We start from the raw sequence: 21591 nt of genomic DNA on the forward strand, positions 1-21591 counted from the left end.
AAGGGAGCCTGCCGGGGTGGTAGACTTCATCCGCTTGTAGAAATGACAGTAGCTAATCATACAGTACAATCACTTTATGATTAGCAGAACAAGATGTCCTAAAGGCAAAAGAGAATGAAGGGGTTCACTTCCCCTCCTCTCTGTGACAGAATATTAATGCGTTTCCTGTGTGTGTGTGTGTGTGTGTATGTCAGTGTATATATGTATATATGTATATATATATATATATATATATATATATATATATATATATATATATATATATATATGCCTGTGCATCTGCATCCTTGTGTGTGACAGAATGTGTGTTGTCTCTTCTGGCCCTAGCTCTCTAGTGTCAAGGTGACCGTGCTGGCTGCCACAGGCCCGGGGCTGCCCTGACAGCTTTAGGAGCGTGTCGGAGATTTGTAGCCATGCACATAACCAATGGAGGTAATAAAAGAATAAATGATGGTTGAAGAGGTTAAAACAAGGGGTGAGATGGTCACCTCCGCTGCTTTTACCACACAGATTCCCCTCATTCAACATCCCACACCCCCCTCCAGCCACTCTGCCTTTGGCCTCTGCTGCATGGCATGATGGGAAGAGAGGGTTAATGAGCCCTGGAGGCCATGGGGTCAACGCAGGAGTGGAAATGAGTTAGCCATGCTCAGAGCTATCATTCACAAACCTTTCTCACCTCACTTGCACACACAAACTCACTAGCATTTACTTACATCCCTCAACTGACACATACCCAGCAACTTCATTAACAGAGCCATAGTGATTTTAGACAGTCTTCGAAGCTAATGTTGGAATGTCTGTTTCCAGATTGTAAGTAGCCATAATATAGTGCTTGTGCAGAGACTGTTTAGCGCAACATCTCATGCGATATGTGAGCAGAGATGCCATATTGGATGTCAATGAGTGAAGATTCTGACTTCTTAATTTGTCAAATGTGCATTTGTCCTTTGTTGTATCTATAGAGTTTTGTAGTATTTAAATGTATTTATTTAAAAAAATTTTTTTTTTTTAAACTAGACCAAGGATATTTTATTTAGAAAGTAAATGGGGTCAATTTAGATTTTGATCTGTCCATCTGTAGTTTTCTGTCCATATTTCACCATAATGTATTTTTTTTTTGCAAAAACTGATTATACTACAAAGTTAAACTACTACAATTTTTTTTTTTTTTTTTTTTTTTAACTTGTTTTATTATTTTGTATTATTATTGGAGTCTAGATGTTATGGTAGTAATGCAACCTGAAGTAAGAACAAGTGTAGTAACTTCAATAATAATAACAATGACGCTTATTGTTATTGAGGCACATAACATTATTATTAATGTCCAGAATATTGCCTGATGTCCAGAATTTTTGGTTTCCATTTTTGACAAAAGTTTTTAATTGAATGCACTAGTTGTTGGCTATTATGATATATTTTTCTTCATCTAGTCAAACAATTTCAACTTCAAGTAGATGAAGGCCATCCATGATGTTTCATAGATGCAAGGCATAGTGTCTCTATCAAGAAATTGTCTATCTGACAGCCTAGTTAAACTGCTGTAATTAGGCCAGTTTATAGACACAAAGGTCAGTCAAAATACAACTTCATATCAGAGCTTTAGAAGTAGAGTTTGGTGTAGGAAATCTCCCTCTTTGTGTCTCCTTTTCTCATTTTCCTTTAGCACAGCTTCTCTGCAGGTTCTTTGTCACCCTACCTGTCGATACTCAGGAGGGATGGTGTGTCAAGCTGGGAAGGGTCCCTGTATTAATATACACTGGAGGTTACCCAGCACCCCCCCGGGGCCTTGTGTACTGGGGCCCTCTGTGACCGCCGGCTGACAGAGTGCTCTTTAATACCCAATCGACAGTATCGATGTCTCCCCCCGACACAAGGCCCACAGAGCTTGCGGAACCACCCACTGTGTATGATTTTATTGATCCAGAGCCCTGAGACCCAGGCCCTGTTGACATGCACAGTTTCACTGCTCCATAATGGACAGATTAAGAAGGGGATTACAACACAGGGGGCAGATAGCGGGCCCAGCAGGGCAACGCACAACCTCATCTGATGAGCAGATGAACATGTGATATTGTGATCGTCCTGCAAGCATGACTTTATGTTTGTTTAGAAGTCTTCTTTGTAATGTTATTTTGGGGGTTTTGATTTATTGATCAGACAGTCTAGGGAGAGTGAGGCGTCACAGTCGAACCTGCGTCATCTACGTGAGCACTAGCTTACTCAATGTAACCAAAGTGTCATGGCTTTACTTGGGATCGGTAAGATTTTTTATGTTTTTAAAAGAAGTCTCTTATGCTCACCAAGGCTGCATTTATTTGATTAAAAATACTCAAAAAATAGTAACATTGAAATCAATACTTTTATTCAGCAAGGATGTGTTAAATTGATCAAAAGTTACAGTAAAGACATGTATAATGTTACACAAGATTCTATTTCAAAAAAATGAAATGGAACTTTCAACATTGATAATAATTAATGTTTTTTGAGCATCAAATCAGCATATTAGAACGATTTCTGAAAGATCACGTGACCAAAGAGTATAGAAGCCCAAGAGGCGAAACTCAATAGAACGCCCCATAGCAACAGTTGCCCCCATGACTTGACGGCGCGGCCGCCATTATGGACTGAAAACTGAAGGAAAACGCCGAAAAATAAAGGGAGTCAATGGCACTGAAAAACTTAAAATAACAAAAACTTAACATAGCTTAATTTTTTCTGGCCGTCATATCTAAATATGAAAACAATTTAAAATACATTATTGAGGATGACCGACGTTAAATGACGTTAAATGACAGAAAATATACCTATATGTGTTGGTTAGGAAAATAGTATTTTGGGACAAAATATTACTATAGAAGTACTATAAGACTACTATAGAAATACTATAGCGGCTCTAGGATATTATAGAGGTATTACAGAACATAACATACTTCTGTGATGTTCTGTATAGCCTCTCTATAATATTTGTATTATTACTATTATATTATAAGCTGCTATAGTAGTCTTATCGTACTTATGTAGTATGTCCCAAATTACTATAGTATTCCTATAAGATTACTATAATATTTTGTCCCAAAATACTATAAATATGAAAACAATAATAATAAAAAACATTTATTTTGTCCCAAAATACTATAAGATTCCTTAGTACTTTTTAGTAAGGGTATCCCCACCGAATCGGCTTTATTAGCCTACCACTTACGGTTTGCAAAGATACAATTATAAAATTACTGCAAAACTTTAATCTATCAATATTTATGTTCTATTATGCATTTTCCTTGTTATATGACTAACAGAAATTCATGAAATAATATATGTTCGCTTGTCTATAGGCAGATACACAGTAATTAGATATAAGTAATAAGATATTTATTCAAATGTTGATTTTGAAATTAGTAAACATCACCATATATATGATTTGGAAAATTTTTTTTATAAATGAACATTTCTAAAGACAGTTAATATTTTACACAGTGAACGTTTCAATGGCAAGAAAAAAAAAACTATGAATGTCCTATTACAGGCGGAAAGGTACAAAAAAGATGTGCAATCTAGCAGTGCACACATGAACTATTAACACATACTAAAATGGATTTTGCCATTGACTGGCGCTAACGATTCCAGCAGCTTTCAGTCCATAATGGCGGATTCGCCTCCGCAGCGCCATCTACAGACTGTTACCCATAACACAACAGAGTTTCGCCTCTTGGGCTTCTATACTCTTTGACGTGACTCTGAAGGATAATGTGATACTGTAATGATGCTGAAAATTCAGCTTTGCATCACAGGCATAAATTATATATATATATAAAATATTTGGATATAAAATACACTCACCTAAAGGATTATTAGGAACACCTGTTCAATTTCTCATTAATGCAATTATCTAATCAACCAATCATATGGCAGTTGCTTCAATGCATGTAGGGGTGTGGTCCTGGTCAAGACAATCTCCTGAACTCCAAACTGAATGTCAGAATGGGAAAGAAAGGTGATTTAAGCAATTTTGAGCGTGGCATGGTTGTTGGTGCCAGACGGGCCGGTCTGAGTATTTCACAATCTGCTCGGTTACTGGGATTTTCACGCACAACCATTTCTAGGGTTTACAAAGAATGGTGTGAAAAAGGAAAAACATCCAGTATGCGGCAGTCCTGTGGGCGAAAATGCCTTGTTGATGCTAGAGGTCAGAGGAGAATGGGCCGACTGATTCAAGCTGTTAGAAGAGCAACTTTGACTGAAATAACCACTCGTTACAACCGAGGTATGCAGCAAAGCATTTGTGAAGCCACAACACGCACAACCTTGAGGCGGATGGGCTACAACAGCAGAAGACCCCACCGGGTACCACTCATCTCCACTACAAATAGGAAAAAGAGGCTACAATTTGCACGAGCTCACCAAAATTGGACAGTTGAAGACTGGAAAAATGTTGCCTGGTCTGATGAGTCTCGATTTCTGTTGAGACATTCAGATGGTAGAGTCAGAATTTGGCGTAAACAGAATGAGAACATGGATCCATCATGCCTTGTTACCATTGTGCAGGCTGGTGGTGGTGGTGTAATGGTGTAATGGATGTTTTCTTGGCACACTTTAGGCCCCTTAGTGCCAATTGGGCATCGTTTAAATGCCACGGCCTACCTGAGCATCGTTTCTGACCATGTCCATCCCTTTATGACCACCATGTACCCATCCTCTGATGGCTACTTCCAGCAGGATAATGCACCATGTCACAAAGTTCAAATCATTTCAAATTGGTTTCTTGAACATGACAATGAGTTCACTGTACTAAAATGGCCCCCACAGTCACCAGATCTCAACCTAATAGAGCATCTTTGGGATGTGGTGGAACGGGAGCTTCGTGCCCTGAATGTGCATCCCACAAATCTCCATCAACTGCAAGATGCTATCCTATCAATATGGGCCAACATTTCTAAAGAATGCTTTCAGCACCTTGTTGAATCAATGCCACGTAGAATTAAGGCAGTTCTGAAGGCGAAAGGGGGTCAAACACAGTATTAGTATAGTGTTCCTAATAATCCTTTAGGTGAGTGTATATTCAATGGAAAACAGTTATTTTAAAGTGTCATAATATTTAACAATATTACAGATTTTTGTGTGTGTATTTTTAATCAAATAAATGCAGCCTTGGTGAGCATATGAGACTTCTTTTAAAAATATTAAAATCTTACGGATCCCAGACTCTTGAACGGAAGTGTATATCTAAGCCAACAGAAAACGACGAATATTTTAAGCTTGCTGTTTTAAAAATGTTCAGATGCTATATAGGAAGTTGGGATATTCGGGGACAGAGAGTTTCTTTATTGTGCTACTGTAGATGGGTTGGTGACTTATAAATCTGTCTCTAGAGGTCTGCCTCCATACCACATACTATTTGTTCAATTTCAAGCACCAACACATCTGGTTGCACTCAGCATCCAAGATCTCTAATTACCTGATGCACGTCTACAGTATGTAGAATGTTGATGTGAGCTCCCGAAGGTTTGGGTCTTTGGTCAGGTTTATGTGATCCAAAATAACTCGCTGAGTTAATGGAAGAAAGAGAGGATTGCAGTTTTAAACTTGACACAAGCCTTGATAAGCTATGACAGTGTTTTAATGCTATTTTAAAATAAGTAGAGAAATAAAAGATTTCGAGAATAAACTTGTAATGTTTTGAGAATAATCTCATAGGCCTTTATTTGTTTTTCACTTTAAATGTTTTACAAGAATGTCCCCTTTAATGTTACTTTCCTTTTATCATCAAAATATTACTATTTTATTATCATAATGTTTCTAAATTCTATAAATATTACAAATATTATTTTACATATTGTAACACTACAACTTCAATCTCGAAATGCTACATTATTCTCATAATTTTGATTTTATTTAATTTCAATGTTGCAACTTTTTACTTAAAATATTACTTTAATCTCATAATGCTAAAAAAAAAATCTCTAATTCAGATTTTATTTTCAAATGATTACTCAAGTCGTCTCATAATGTTATTATGACAAAAAAACAAAACAAAAAAAAAACTGAGGGAAGTTGTAACATTACAACAATAAAGTAGTACCATTTTGAGGATAAAGTTATTTATTATTTTAATGTGGTGTTAATCTGCTGTCATTTAAAGCAGCCATCTTTGAAACCGTGCCGTTTCCTTATCTTATAAATGCATTGGCTTGGATTGGCATGGCATCAACTCTTATGCTCTCAGGGCACGAGTTGAGCTGGAAAGTTTGGACTTGACTCTGGGTGTGATTGATTGGCTGTGCTGATGGTGTGTGGCTCCCCACCGCTGCAGGCATATGGAGGCTGCATGTCCGAGCAGCTGTGCTCTCAGGGCGGCACTGAGAGGGCACTGGGGCACTAACACCACCATCACACACCACCGCCCCAATGACCCCACCGGAGAGCGGCACCCTTCCACTTTGAAGCCTGTGTGGCTTCTCTGCTTCTCACAACTTCCATCAATAATCTCAGTGCCACAAAGAAAGAATAAATAACTTTGACTGACACTTTCAAAAATGAAAACTGTCATAATTTGTTCACGCTCATGTCATTTCAAACCTGTATAACTTCCTTTCGTGTTTTTTGAGTTAATTTTTGTCCATACTGTGAAAGTCAGTATATGCTCCAGTTTTGTTTTCGATCTCACTGGCTTTCATTTTACACTGTAAAAAAGAAAATCAGTGAAATTGATGGAAAAAATATGGCAGCTGTGGTTTCCAGAACTTAACCATAAAAATAAGGTTGCAACATGTTTTTTATAAACTGAAATAATGTAAATATACCAAATTGATCATATCTGGGATCTTTGTGTGTGCATGGTGTCATAAACAAATACATAACTACATCATGGTAACACACAACATTAAAATAATGCAATAAACATTAATTGAACAACATAAAACCATAATGCTTATAACTGAAAAGAAAATCTAAGAAATAGCTATTCAATGAAAAATTATCAAATGTGAGTTCCAAAAACCTGTATATTTAACAATATTTTACCGTAAAATTACTTTAAATGTCCCATTAAATCCATAAAAAAATTTCACCATAGAGTAATAAAACTTAACATTAACCAATTAACAGGTTTTTACTGTAGTATTTACAGTCTGAAAGTCCTGCATGTTTAGAACGACAGTAAAATGATGACAGAATAATTTTCATTTTTGGGTGAACTATCCCTTTAAATGATCTTTTAAGGTTTCAGTATAAAGCCCAAGTCCAAGTCACCATTGTGCAAATGCATATAACACTGCCAATTGCTCATGCCAAAGACCCTAATAAGTGTCTGCTGGAATTTGTGCCTACTAAGGTACCTTACAACTTACGGCAGATTCTGGCAGAGCGCCCTGGTCATGATGCTGTCCAGCAGCTCAACCGGCCCCACTGCCCATTCATCACTCTCCATTCGGGGCCTCGCCACCCTCCTGGCCCTTGCATTTTTACCATGCCATTAAAATGCTTGTCAGCTCATTCAAGGATAGAAAATTGTTGCAAACAAAAGGATCCAGAATTCGGCTTACACAGGGAGAAAAAAGTGCGGCTTCAGACCAACTCGCTCCTGGGATCTGTGAGCATTCCTGCCACTAAATGCATGAATCTAAAGCTCTTAGGGATGCAGTGTAGATCCAAGGACATGGGCGCTGGAGAATGTGTGTTGAACAATACTGCACGTCCATCTGAATGACCTTCAGTAATGGTCAGTCCTTTCAGCATGCCTTCATATTGTTTTATGATGAGGGGGAAAAAAATCAGTCGTGGTCAAGGATTTCAGACTTGCATGCACATTCTTTCACAATGGACCTCATACACACACAATCTTGATGTATGTGCTCTTCGCAGGCTGCATTAAACACCCTAAAATCTCCTAGCTCAGATGAGTTTTCTGTGGTTTCAAGGATATAGCCCCTCTTTTTTTCTTTCTTTTTTTCTTTCTTTTTTTCTTTAAATCATCATTTTTATTATTTCTCCCCAATTTTACATCATCCATATCACCTATCAGACAAATGCTGCAGCAGCATCTTCCTAAATGGAGTGACTTCATATTTTAATTTAGTGTTTGCTGTTAAAAGTGTGCATGAGGGAGAGAGTTAGAAGAAGTGGGGGGGGGGGGGAGTAAAAAGGTGATGATTTGTGGCGATAAGTTCAAGCACAGATCCACAAGGTTAAAAGTTAAAGTAATTCATTACGGCAGATAGTGGTGTGATATTCTTCATTCTGACGCCCGGCACGAGCCGCCCAATCATGGCCATCGGCCTGGAATCCGGATGCAGAGATAATGGCAGAATTGATGGTCATATTTTACAGTGGGTCATGGCAGAGCAGAGTGTTGAACATTGTAATTACAAGTTTGGTGGAGGGGAGAGATGTGAAGAGAGGTGTGGGGAGGGGAATGAAAGGTCTTTGTCTGGCCTTAGACAAGCAGGCAGCTTAATTGAATGGTAACCTCTGGAAGTGTTGTGCTAACGCAGCCATGAGAGAAAGAGCGAGAGAGTGAGATGGGAAGTGCTGACTATGGCTTTTGAGGGTGTTCACTCGTCTGTTTGCTTGTCTTGTGCTGCCCGTGTGTCTGATAAAGCACGGGCCTGGTCTGCACATCAACAGTGCATGCACAAGACACATGAAACTTGCCTGTTTATACACGGATTAGGTGTTTGCTGACATATTGTAGTTCTAATTAAAATAATATCGAAAATATAAAACATTGAAACAGATCATAAATTAAATCAATATTAAAATTGATTTACCCTGCCATCTTGAAAATTGTATATTATTTAGACATACGTATGTCTTTGTTATGAGTTTTTGCTTCTTGCACTACGTTACCAGTATCTGGGTTTCCATCCAAACGTGAAGCGAATCTTTAAAAAAAACAAATGCAAATTATGTGCGTTTTCATCAAGTTGTTTGAGCGGATGACGGTGGTATTGGTAACCTAGTAACCAACAGTAAATAAAACACATCAGTGGAAACAGCCGATTAGTCACATGGGTTTAATGTTCGCTATATGTCAGAATTTATTCGGCAAATGCATTTCCATCTCCCGTTATTCGCATTAACTCTTTTTCACACAAGTCAAAAACCACCTCAAGGGAGTGTAAAAACTCTATTTTCTTTAGAAATTTGCCATTTCCATCACTCGCTTATGATGCGATACTTCAAAATGCGCATAAAAACAGGGTAAGGGAAACATTGCTAGTGATGCTATTGAATCCTAAGTGCAAAGAAGTATCACCCAAGCTGTAAATGTGAATTTGCAGTCTTGAACTTGATGCAATAAAAAGATAGTAAAGGCAAAAGGCATGTATATCTGTTGAGTTCTCCTTGTGGGCTACGCGCACAAACAAAAACACTGTGCAAACAGTGTAATCTGATTCAGATTTTCTTTTCTTATGAGCCAGTTCTTTACACAGTGTAGTGAATCAGAAACATACAGCGTAACTGATGTAGTGTGATTCACAAACTAAACTCTTATAAGCTGGTTTTGTTTGGTGAATCAAAAAGAAACAGCACAATAAGTAGATTCACAAACAAACAATTCTCATGAGTAGGTTCTTCAAATAAATTGGCCAAAAAAACTTGTAAACTCAGGAGTTACCGGTTTGAGTTGGTCTGATGAATCTCTCACTGAATTAACTTGACTCACTCACATTTGACTCACTTACTGAATTGCAAAGTATTACTTTCAGTGATTTACATCTTGAAATGCAACATGTGATAATATATAATACTTTAATTATACAGCATCTAAAAAACAGTAACAACTACATAAATTTAAGATATACTGTACATTATGCTGCTCAGTGTTGAGGAAAGTTACTTTTAAAAGTATACCGTATTACAATATTGTGTTACTCCCTAAAAAGTAACAAATTGTGTTACTTTTTATTGAAAGTAATGCATTACATTACTTTTGCGTTACTTTTTGTCAGCTGGGCTGACCACGTGTTTGGTCATGTGAAGTCATTTTTGCTTATTAGTAGGGTTGAATTGGATCATTGAATGTCTGCAGCAAATGCATTAGTTAATACAGTGAGATTAAATGCATGAAGTATATTTGTATTTAACATATTTAATTATTGCTGGTTTGTGTAATATTCTGAGTTTGTGTTTCACTGTTTTTATTCATTTTGAGGAATACTGAATCTGTTTTTGTGTAAGTGCTCACATTTAGCCCAGAACAACAATAACCATCATGTTTATACAGCGTACACAAAGCTTCTGCATTTACTCCCGATTTCTCTCAACACGGGGACATGTTGTCAGTCAATAATTGGGAAAACAAAGTAACAGATATTTTGTTGTAAATTTAAAAGTAATGTGTTACTTTACTCGTTACTTGATTGCTCGCGTACTTGTAATGCTTTACCCCCAACACTGATGCTGCTGATATCTCATTCTGGTCCAATTCTAAGGCAATGCTTCCCTTGGACAAAATAATATCCCACAATACATTGGGACAAGAATAGAAAAAGTCAGTTAAAAAGTTTGAGGTAAAAAAAAAAAAATACTATTATTCAGCAAGGACAAATTAAATTGATTAAAAATGACAGCAAATACATAATGTTACAAAATATTTCTATTTCAAATAAATGCAGTTGTTTTCATTCATCAAAGAACCCAGAAAAAAACGGATCATGGTTTCCACAACAGTTTTTAACACATTGCTGTATTTTGATCAAATAAATGCAGCCTTGGTGAGCTTAAGAGACTTCTTTCAAAAGCTTAACAAATCGTGCCAACCCAAAACCCAAATGTATTTGTATAGTCTGAAATTCACAGTCTGTATATTTCACACATAGTTCATCAACAAACAATTGGAAATTGTCTAGGGTGGATAGAGTATGATCATAGTTACTAAAAATGAATAATATAAAGGACTAAAAATATATTTCTCTTTTACAGAGATGAATGGCTGCACTCATTAAAAGACTCGTGATGAAGGCAATCAAGGCTATATACTTCTCTCTTCACTTTCTTTAGCCTAAACACCAAACACTTACAGCCACAGCTGAAATGACCCTGTAAAGCTGGGTCTCCCACTCCAGCGCCATAACACTGTCCCCTGACACCACCTCATCTGCCCCAGAACCCCTCACTTGGACACCAGTGACCTTCCTCCCCTCTGCTGTTTCAGACCGCTGGCCTGGACTGCACAAACTAGGCCCTCAATGTCCTCATGTCCCCTCGCCTCTCTTCCTCTTTCTCTCTATGTATTTTCTACTCGTCCCACACTTCTATTTTTTTTACCCGCAGTCCAGCTGAATGGATTGCAGACTCATCATAACCCTCGTTTTAGAATTTTCCTCTCTTTCATTTTCTTCATCTCCTGTCTATCCATTTTTTCCCCTTTATCCCATAATCTATTTCTTTCTCTCCCAGACAGTTTCTTTTCCAATGTTCTGCCATAATAGCAGAAGGGAAAGCCTGCAGTTATAGCAACAGGGACAATTTAGTCCTGTATGGGATATGTGTGTTTGGGTGTGTGTGTGTGTGTGTGTGTCATGTACACATACATAGACACTGTCCTGGCTCAGCACAAACACTTCACTGGTCTTGATGAGCCAATTTCATTTAATCTCCGGATACTCATTTCCTTTTAATGAAAAAAACAACAATTACTCCAATGCTCTGAATAGCCCTCAGAATTGGTTGAGGTAATGAAGGTTTTTTTTTGGGGGGGGGGGGGGGGGGGGGGGGGGGGGGGGGGGGGGGGGGGGGTTGGTGTAAGGTAGCCAACCTATAACAGGTGGACTCTGTCTCTTTTTTTTTGTGAGAACAGAAAAACAAAGACAATTGTATTTCAACTTAGAAGTCATAGACAAAAGTATTTGTTGTTTCATTTAAAATGGTTTCAGTTTCAGTTTCTGAAAGTGCATACCCCAAACTTTTGAATGGTAGTGAATAATTTCAGATTCATAATCAACATTTCTCTCACTTGTTGTTGTGCATTTTGGGATAACCTTTTCTGTGAAAGATAAACGCAATGCTACCTGTGAATCTGGCCCAAATGTGGTATAATTATGAACACCCTCTGCATAAGAACTGCACCTAATGGCGCCTTGAAGTGTTTCCTATGCAGGCAGCTCATTGGATTTTGGAATGGAGCTAATCATACTGTCATTTGTTCATCATCTTAAGGTTTGCTGAAATTCTCCATGATGCGGTTGCCATGGAGACCAGATCTGTTGACGCCTCTGTCATCAGTCTCAGCTGACCCGGCTAACCTGGCTGCTGGGGCCCATAGACTGTGAAAAAATATGGACGTAGTGTCTGTGACGTCACCCGTAGGTTTCTGAAGACCGTTTTTGAAGCCTAAAGTGGGCGTAGCCGACCGTCGCCATCTTGGCAGCGCGTCACTCCCGAATTTATTTATTTTTACAGTTAGACAATGAGCTGAGGTAACGTGATGGCTAACAGACAGCAGACAAACGGCTAATGATGACTAATGACCACAGCAGCGGGAATCCACCTGTCACTCAAAAGTGGACACACCCTTAATTATGTGGAAATTTAAGGCTTAATATAATTTAAACGGATGAGTTATAAAAAAATTCACCCCCCTCACAGTTGACATGAAGGGCAAAATTAACTATATAGACCAAAGCCACTTTTTGCACCAGGCTGTAAACATGTTTTTTTCTGCTGTAAAGTTGGGCATTTCAACATGGGGGAGATGCGGATTTGACTCACTTTTGCAGCCAGCCTCAAGTGGCCAGTTGATGAATTGCCGTTTAATTCACTTCTGTGTTGGTTTCAAGAGAGAGACAGGGAGGTTGCCACTTGTTGGGGCCACGCTAACCTTAACCCAACCCTTTGTAATGCACTGCCACTTTGCATCACTGTAATGATCACACTCAAAGGACTTTAGCAGTCTTAGGTCCTGTTTACACCTGGTATTAAGAAGCGTTTTCTTCAATCCGATCACAAGTGGCTCACCCTAAATACAGGTGTAAACAGGGTCTAAAACGTTTTGAGCTTGTCCATTATCAACCACTTCCATAGGTAGTCGAAAACGCATTTGACTGGATTGCTTTTGTAGTGTAGATGCTCATGTGGTTCGAACAGCCACAAAATGGGAATGTGTCTCCCTCGTCTACTTGTGATCCAATCTACTAAAACACATCTTAATACCAGGTGTAAACAGGAACTTAGACCATCTCCAGCAGTCTTTGTTTGTTAAACGTTATACATAAATTACGCTTTCCATGATATGGTCAAAATAAGGCCTAAAAGTGTCTAAAAGTGTGTGTGTGTCACGGTAAATATTATGCAAGTGATTTTATTTTCTACTTCACATTAGGCTTGTCATTTTCTAGCATAAAACATAACAATTAGCTAAACAGTGTTGCAAGCAACATTATTGTAGATTTGTCCTAAATGAAGCTGTCACTCAAAATTAAATAAAAATTAAATTAAACATCAAAAATGAAATGTACAAAAACCATCAATATAAAACATTAATAAAATAACAAATAAAATAAAAATTATACCACACCACATAAAATGTGCAAAAAACTGTGAACCATATTCATGGAAATATTTCTCGCTCCTGTTTTCTTTTTCTCTCCCCTTTACTTCTTATGTGTTTTGGACAGTCGTGTGACGACCGCACGGGAAGAGAAAGAAATTGTGTGTGAGTGCGTGTTTTTTGAGACAGCGTGTCAGATCACGCTTTAATGGCTTTTTAAACGGAGACAGCTAGGTGTCAAACATGCCACTGTTTAATTAATTTTGTTTGTCCTGTGCGGCTTTTGATAGTCACGGGCTGCCGGGTCTCCCCGTTGTGTAGAAAAGACAGAATGAAGGTAGGAACTGTTGCATACTGGGAATGTGGCTGTCTGCAGGGTCACGGCCCTCGTAGTGCAGTGCAAATAACCAGCAGAGTGAGAGTTCATGTCATGGAACTGTCTCAAATACATCATAAATAATACATTTTATTCCTTAAAATGAGTATGAAAAGGCATAATTTGTTTGCAGATGCCACTCGTTTTGATATATTTTATTTTTGATTTATTTTTATATCGCAATATTTTTCATGCCACTGTATGTGTGCACGTGTTTTGCAGTGTTATTTTATGAGTGCAAGCACGCATGACCTGCATCCTAAAGTGCGTATTTGTGCTTTATGATGCAGCGCTGAATTGTTTGTGTTTGGTTGTAGCATGTTTGCGCTCTGTGAATGCAGGTGCACTTTGTGTGTGTGTGTGTGTGTGTGTGTGTGTGCGCTTGCAAGTGTACCAAAGCCACGCTGCATTCTGTTTGTGTGTGTGTTTTGTGCGCTGTGTGGGTATTTGCATGAAGACAGAACAGACTACAAGATCTGGTTTCTCTGGCGCTGTTTGATTATTCATAGAAAATTGTATTGGGGGGCTTGTGAAAGTGGGGAGGGGAGGTGTGGGGTAAATAAATAATAAACAATCACAGCACCCCTCACTGCACACACCATGAGGAGCCAATCGCTGTGTCGGCCAAACGACTTGGAAATTGTGTGTAATGAGTAGGAAAAGATTAGACGCAGCTCTTGCTAGCCTGTAAATTGACATTAGTAAAAGAAAACTCTTTACCAGGCTGGCTCGGAGCGCTAATTTAGTCCATAAGAAGAGAGGGTAAAAGGAAATAAGCCTTAAAAAAAGAAAATAAGGGGAAAAACAAACACGCAAAAAAAAGAGTGTGCAATTTAGATGCAATGTGTCCTGTCTTGTGTTGACTTTACTTCCATCTTATTACGTTATTTGGCAGAATGCAGAATCAGATTAGCCGTGTAGAGGAGCAGATTGCTGTGTTGTTTTGGCATGGTGTTATTTGTGAGGGTTGCCTCGGCCTGTGACCCAAACAGAGGAGAAGTCATGCATGAAATGCAGTGGAAATGAACACCCGGGTCCCTGCATGGCGCCGCTGCAAGTGCTTTAAAGTGAGCGTTCCTGCTCAACCGCTGCACAGGTGCTCTGCTCACAGCGTCATGGTGCATTGACTTCCTCTCCCATTGTCTGACTAAAAGTATTTATAGAAAGAGTAAGCTCTGTTCCAAAACCTACACAAGCAGCATTGCTCATTTTTAACCTCGTAAGTGACTGATTTGGAACACTCTACATCAGTAAATCGTTTAAATCACGCCAAGCACACACAGGAGCAGAGAAGTTTGGCATTAGAATGTTGCTAAGCTAACATTATAATACTCTAGTAAGCATAACTAGATAAATATTACAAGTATAATAATTCACGTTTAAGTCATTACACAGTAAGATCAAGAATACAGTAAAACTAATATTGTGAAATGTTAATACAACTTAAAATAATTGTTTTCTATTTTAACATATTCAGCAAAGATTAATTTTCATTACGATTACTCCAGTCTTCACATGATCCTTCAGAAATCATTCTAATATGCTGATTTGGTACTCAAGAAACATTTCTTATTATTATGAAGAATGAAGTCTATTGTGCTGCTAAATATTGGTTTGGAAACTGTGATATATTTTTTTTCAGGACTCAAGAATCTAAAGTTAAAAAAACATTTATTATAAAAACATAATTATAGATTAATTTGCTTGAAATCATTACACTGACTTTTTTATTAATACTATTCAATGTCGAATGATACATATATATAGGCTCTCAGCTGTTTATAATCAACAATTATGAAACAAAGCTATATATTTATTATTGTATCATCATAATTTCTAGACTGGTCATGAGATTAATCATGACTTGTGAGTATACTTTCCAGATATCATTTGAACTTTGTTCGCCTTTATGTAATGTCAATTTAAATTGTAATTATTTGATTTTAGAAACAATATTTTGTCTTCACACTTTATTTTTTCTAACACAGGTATAAATTAGTCTGTATACATGGAAACATTTATTAAGGTCCCATGCAAGTATTTGGGCATCCTTGGCATCAAAAAGTAAAAAAACAACAACCCTGGTCTAGAATTTCAAGATGTCCGTCAGGCCATTCCTGGTAGAGGAAAAATACGGTTTTGAAAGGGTTAATGTGAGTGGTTCGAGCGGTTGGACTGCGAGAGAAATTGTGTGTAAAATGTTCAAGATTTGAGCTGCATGTGTGTGAGGAAGAGAGAGGCTCCAGGGCAGACACTTTGCTACAGTCATTACCGTTTCCACACTGGGCTCCGTCGTTACTGAAAATTTCTGTTTGCTTTAATCTCTTGAAAGCGACTACGCCAGCAGCAACTCTGGTAATGAATGCTATGACAGACTACGTGAGGCCGAGGCTTCTCGCAGTGAAAGAAGAAGGCACCAGCAGCGAGGATGGTCAAAACTCCCTCCCTTTGCCATTTTCTTCCACTTTCTAAAGGGCCGTGTTGTCGGACTGCTGAAAAGGGTTCATGTTTTCCCGAGCAGTTGAAGGAGTAAACATCCAGTGATCCCAGAGTCCCGTCGCCACCCACAGCAATTCTTGTATCTAGGCAGTCGGAATAATAACAGTTTTCATAATGGCGATAATAGCAGACAATTACAAAAGATAGAAGAGGAAAAACACGGGGTTGGGATGGGGGGAGGCAGAGAGAGTATAGATTTCACTTGTGTCGTGCAACACAAAGGATTGCATAATTTGGACCCTTTTCTTCCTCTCTCCATTTACCTCCATCTCTCCTTTCTCCCTCGTTTTCTCTCTCTTACAACCCTCCCCAACTCTTTCTGGCTAATTTAAAATTTGTCAAACCAGGGCGTCTTCTGGATCGCTGGCCTTTGATATTTTGCGCACTCCATTTGCTACAAACAAGCCGCAGGGCCTGGTTCCTGCTGACTGCTGCAGAAGAGCCTCGGCTCCATTTATCTTGCCCCGGCCGCTGAATGCTTACTCATTAGAGAGGGCCTCACCAGGTTAACCCTCCCATCTCCAACAGCATCCCGCTAGCATCTACCCCAACAAACCCTATCATTGCAAAGACACATACACACATGGATGCACACAAACAGTCCACCGGTAACCACACACCCAGAGGCAAGCAAAGGTCTTTAAATGGACACGCCACGACTTATTTAGATTAGTTTAGCGATGCTCCGCATGCCACTGAGAGCCAAACCGAGAAGTGCTGGTGAGGATACCAGTTTTTTGTGTTAATGGCAGGTCATTTTTTCACTGTGTGTTTTTGTCCTCGGTAAATAACAATAGTTTGCTTTTGTATTCTGTAATTGCAAAAAAAACTGAAGTATTATTTTTTTTTTATAAGGAATGTTCTGAATATATTTGCAAAGGTTGCATTTGTAATACTTTACAATAAGGTTTCATTTGTTACCATTAGTTAACTAGTTTATACAATACACAGTATTTCTGCAGCATCTATTAATCTTAATGTTAATTGCAACATTTACTGATCAATTTTTAAAATCAAAAGATGCATCTGTTAACAAGTTAATGCACTGTGAACAAACATGAACAATTGTATTTTTTTACCAACAATAATTAACAAAGATTAATAAATGCTGTAAAATTGCTTATTGCTAGTAGTTCATGTTAGCTAATGTTAACAACTGAGATCTTATAGTTACACATTTAACATCTGTAATGTAATATTTCTGAGTGAAACATCTGGATTTGATTGGATCAGGGACCCAAACGGTGGTAGTTGTGGAGGTCAAATGCAATATCGTAGAACTGAAAGCAGAATTTTAAAGAAAAGATTATGGAAATTGTTATATAAACTATAGCAGGTGCTGATGTATTATAATCAACTATACCAGGAACTTTTATTTTGAAAGTAAAAAAAAATAAAACTTCTGAAAATAAACTTTTTATTTATTTTATTACTTTTTAAAATTTAATACAATTTGAATAAATGTCATGTAGAAGTAAACCACTAGAAGTAGTTTTTATTTATTTTAAATTGTCTTCAAAACAGTAATTTGACTTAGTTATCTGTTCATATATATATATATATATATATATATATTTGTGTGTGCGTCTCTGAGTATAGTGTGTGAGAATCTTTGTGTATGTGTGTGTATATGGCTTGAACTGGCTCATCTCCTCCATGTGGTGTCTGTAACCCTTTAGAGGTCCTTCCCTGGGGAAACGTGTCAATCTCGTCGTCCGCAGATCAATCAGCGGCTGATTATGCTCTTCATTCTCCAGCAATTGATTTTATTCTCTGCTGAAAATAGGCATCTGCTGTCAGGCCTGTGTGTACGACGGACTGTGTGCGGGCTGACGGATTGCTTTTGACAGAGATCAATCTCACAGCTGATGGGCCAGGGATTCTGGGAGCTGACAGCCTGCTTCGCATAACAGCGAGACGGCCTCATCGACACCAGTGCTGATAGCAAACATACACGCACGCTGTTACTGATAGTACACTTTTTCTCTTTCCCCTTCTTTTTCCTCACCCCCTATCTCACTAATGCCTGATTTCAGTATGCACACTGTCTGAATCATGTGTGTAGTGTCCATATTAGGGCTGCACGACATTGAAGAAAAATGCGATATATGCGATAACTCATTAAATAATGCGATATTTGATACGCGATATGATAATGCTTAAAGTGTGTAAAATAAAATATATTTTAAATTATATAAACCTACATGTTTCACATTCTTTTTGTGACAAGAAAACATCCCTACAACTTCTGAAAGTGAACAGCAGTGTTTTAATGTAACATAAGAAGTGTTATTTTAACATCAGTGTAGGCATTCAGGAAGGCCTACATTAGGTTTATTTAACAACAGAAACTGAATAATCAAATGTAAAAATCAAACACTGCTTAGTCTTCATTGTATGAAATAAATATATACTGATTCTTATTAAAGCTACAAAAGTTATTCAGCCAAGAGCAGTGAGTGATTTTCTCTTCGTCTTTTATTCATGACCCCAGTCATTGCAAGCTGTTCCGATATGCATATCGCGATATATACATTTTCGATATTTCGATAATTTCGATATATTGTGCAGCCCTAGTCCATACCTTAAATCACAGCTCATAGACACTGTATCTTAACCAAACTAACCCACAGAAAGAGAGAGAGAGAGCAGAGTTTTGTGTGACAGTATGGCTGCTCCTCTGAGCCCCAGTGGGGCCACGTGAAGGACTGCCTCTAACTAGAAGATCTCCCCAATGAAGGGCCCTCTTCCTGCCTCCTAATTCATAATTATTTCAAGTGATCCTCAGGCCTGAGGTCATTTAAGTAATTACTGAGCCGATTAGATACTTAAAGGGCATTTAAGTATCTAACATGCCACAAACCCAAGGGGAGTGTTTGGTTGGACGAACATGGGTTAGCCTACATAGCAGTGCTGACGAGGCATCTCAACACCTTTAGGGTTCTTAACAATACACTGATTTTGTATCAAATCATTTTTATATATATTTATTTAGATATGTTCCCAAATGTATCTTGTTTCCCCTGACTATACATCATGGGGACTTTTCATTTACTTGTTTTTATTGAACAATTTTTTGTATACTGCAATACAAATATTTTCTGTTCCCTAATCCAGAATCCTGTTCACATTTTTAGATTGCAATTAGATTTTTTTTTTTTTTACTTTGTTTAAGATATTTTCCTTATGATAACGTTTTACTGCTCTCCACACTGTACAGTAGGGGAATTTAGGTTTTACTTTCTTTTTGGGGACATTTGGTCAACACAATATATGTAAAACCTGACCCTACACACAAAAATACAAATGTTCACCCTGCGTTTCCTGCTCCTTCTCGCTCTCATTAAGTGTGTGTTCTTGTGCCTCTTGAGAAGCGCAGGCAATCTTTACAGCTGAGACGTTGTAAACTGAGCAGAAAATAGACATTGACATATTTGTAAAAATCTTCTTGATCGCTTACTGAGCAGGCAGACGAGCTCGTTCGGTTCAGACTCATCTGATGAACCATCATTGGAGTGATCAGGTCATGATCACACACTGTATGCCCATGTCTGTATAAATCTCTCGTCATATCGAACAGCCTCTTAGCTTATGTCCTGTGCATCAGATATGATAATTGTGCCTGTTTCTGTCTGACTGTGATCCCTTGACGCTTTCATGATGTGTTCTCGATTTAGAATTGTTTGAGAATAACTTAAATTCCAATTCAATTTCTGAATTTGATTTCAGGTTAAATTGCAATTTAATGCAGAATTGCAATTTGAATGTAAGGGAATAGAATAAAATGAATCAATTTATCTAACAATTTTTTAACTAGAAAAACAACGTTTTTGAATGTTGCCTTTAATCCTTGTTTACATTTTTTGGGGGGAAAAGGCTTTGAAGTTCGAAGGTTTAAATAGATGGATAGTTGAATGGATGATGTCATTCCATTCAAATCAAGTTTAGTTTTAAATTTTGCCCAACCCTGGTCTTCTCTCCACTCTCCTGTGCTAGGAAGGAATATCACATACTATTAGTTGATCATGACTTTAGCTCACTAAGTTCAGTACCTTTAGTGGGTGTATTTATCTGAGATTGTATGCATGAAGCATATAGCTTAAAATTCTCAGTTAAAAACTTAAGAAGCTGGTAAATAGCCTGTAAGGGGTGTTTTTTTCTCTCTAGACCATGGTTCAGGACCTGTCACTGAGAGCGCATCATGCAATTCTTGCTCCCCGGCAAACTCTGAACCTCCCAACCGCGTGCACACTAGTGAAGCCTTTTAATTATCTCCTGATTACCTGTTATATCACCTTAGCTAATGGAGAGCGCACCCCAGGGGAGACATCCAATCAAACTCTCATCACACACAATGGGCTTCTTCAGACGAGAGAAGTATTTTAGTCATCTGAGAGATTAGCGCTGGAAATATCCATCTATTTATTCATTCATATACCAAATTACAGACCCCCCTTCTGTCTGCGCTCATCGAGCCCTTTTACTCTCTGATTGATCAGAGTGATAAGGATACATCGCCTGCCCAAAGCAATAGAGATCTCGCTAGAGACCGGCCTATAGATGGGTAATTTTGAATGTAAATGGACGTCTGGGCAAGCAAGGTTGTTGTACTGCTGTTTATCAGAGAGGCTTGAACCTGACTGGACTCAAACTTTAGCTTTTGGATATCCAAGTGTGTTATGTTCATCTGGTTATGGTTTTCTGTGTCTGCATGCAGGAAGAAACTGCTCTGATGGTTTTTTTTTTTTTCTTCTTTGCTCCCTCAGTCATCTTAAAGGAGCATTAAATCTGCTTTGCACTCGTCTTTTTTTGGAGGAGTAAGAAGTAGGAGCGACACAGATTGACCTGAATACGTTCCAGAGAAGAGGTTGGCATGAAAACACCATTGCTGAACTGCAAGGAGGTGGGAATGAGGACGATGCAAGTGTTACATAAACAGACTTGCTTATAGATACCAACTGTATTCACTGTAAAATACTGCCAGCAATTAATAGTAGCTTACAGCTTAGAATTTTATCTTAAGGTCAAAGCATGCTAGATACATTTTCTATCATAACAAATGACTGTAAAAACAAAACTTTGTGCTGCATTGTGGGATTATTGTGCATCTCATCTCAACATTAGAATGATCAGTGTTTCCTTTAATTGGGACCTTAGACTTTTATATACTTTTAATTCATTTTCTTCCAACCAGTGTTTAAGTGTTACAAAACACAACTGGGTCACT

General features: G+C 38.1%; 1 long non-coding RNA gene across 2 annotated transcripts in view; it reads left to right on the forward strand.

The window, feature by feature from the left end:
• LOC311296996 overlaps positions 1 to 21591 on the forward strand; it is a 73872-nt gene that overhangs the window by 30959 nt on the left and 21322 nt on the right. Inside the window, exon 3 of one of the 2 annotated variants that reach the window (XR_014628729.1) lies at positions 21131 to 21267. The exons of the other annotated variant lie outside the window; for it this stretch is intronic. This is a non-coding gene — a long non-coding RNA (uncharacterized lncRNA). Of the gene's footprint in view, positions 1 to 21130; positions 21268 to 21591 lie in introns of those variants that run through there. 2 annotated transcript variants of the gene reach the window in all.

The sequence above is a fragment of the Rutilus rutilus genome (assembly GCF_951802725.1).
Source record: "Rutilus rutilus genome assembly, chromosome: 9".
Taxonomy (NCBI): Eukaryota; Metazoa; Chordata; class Actinopteri; order Cypriniformes; family Leuciscidae; genus Rutilus; species Rutilus rutilus.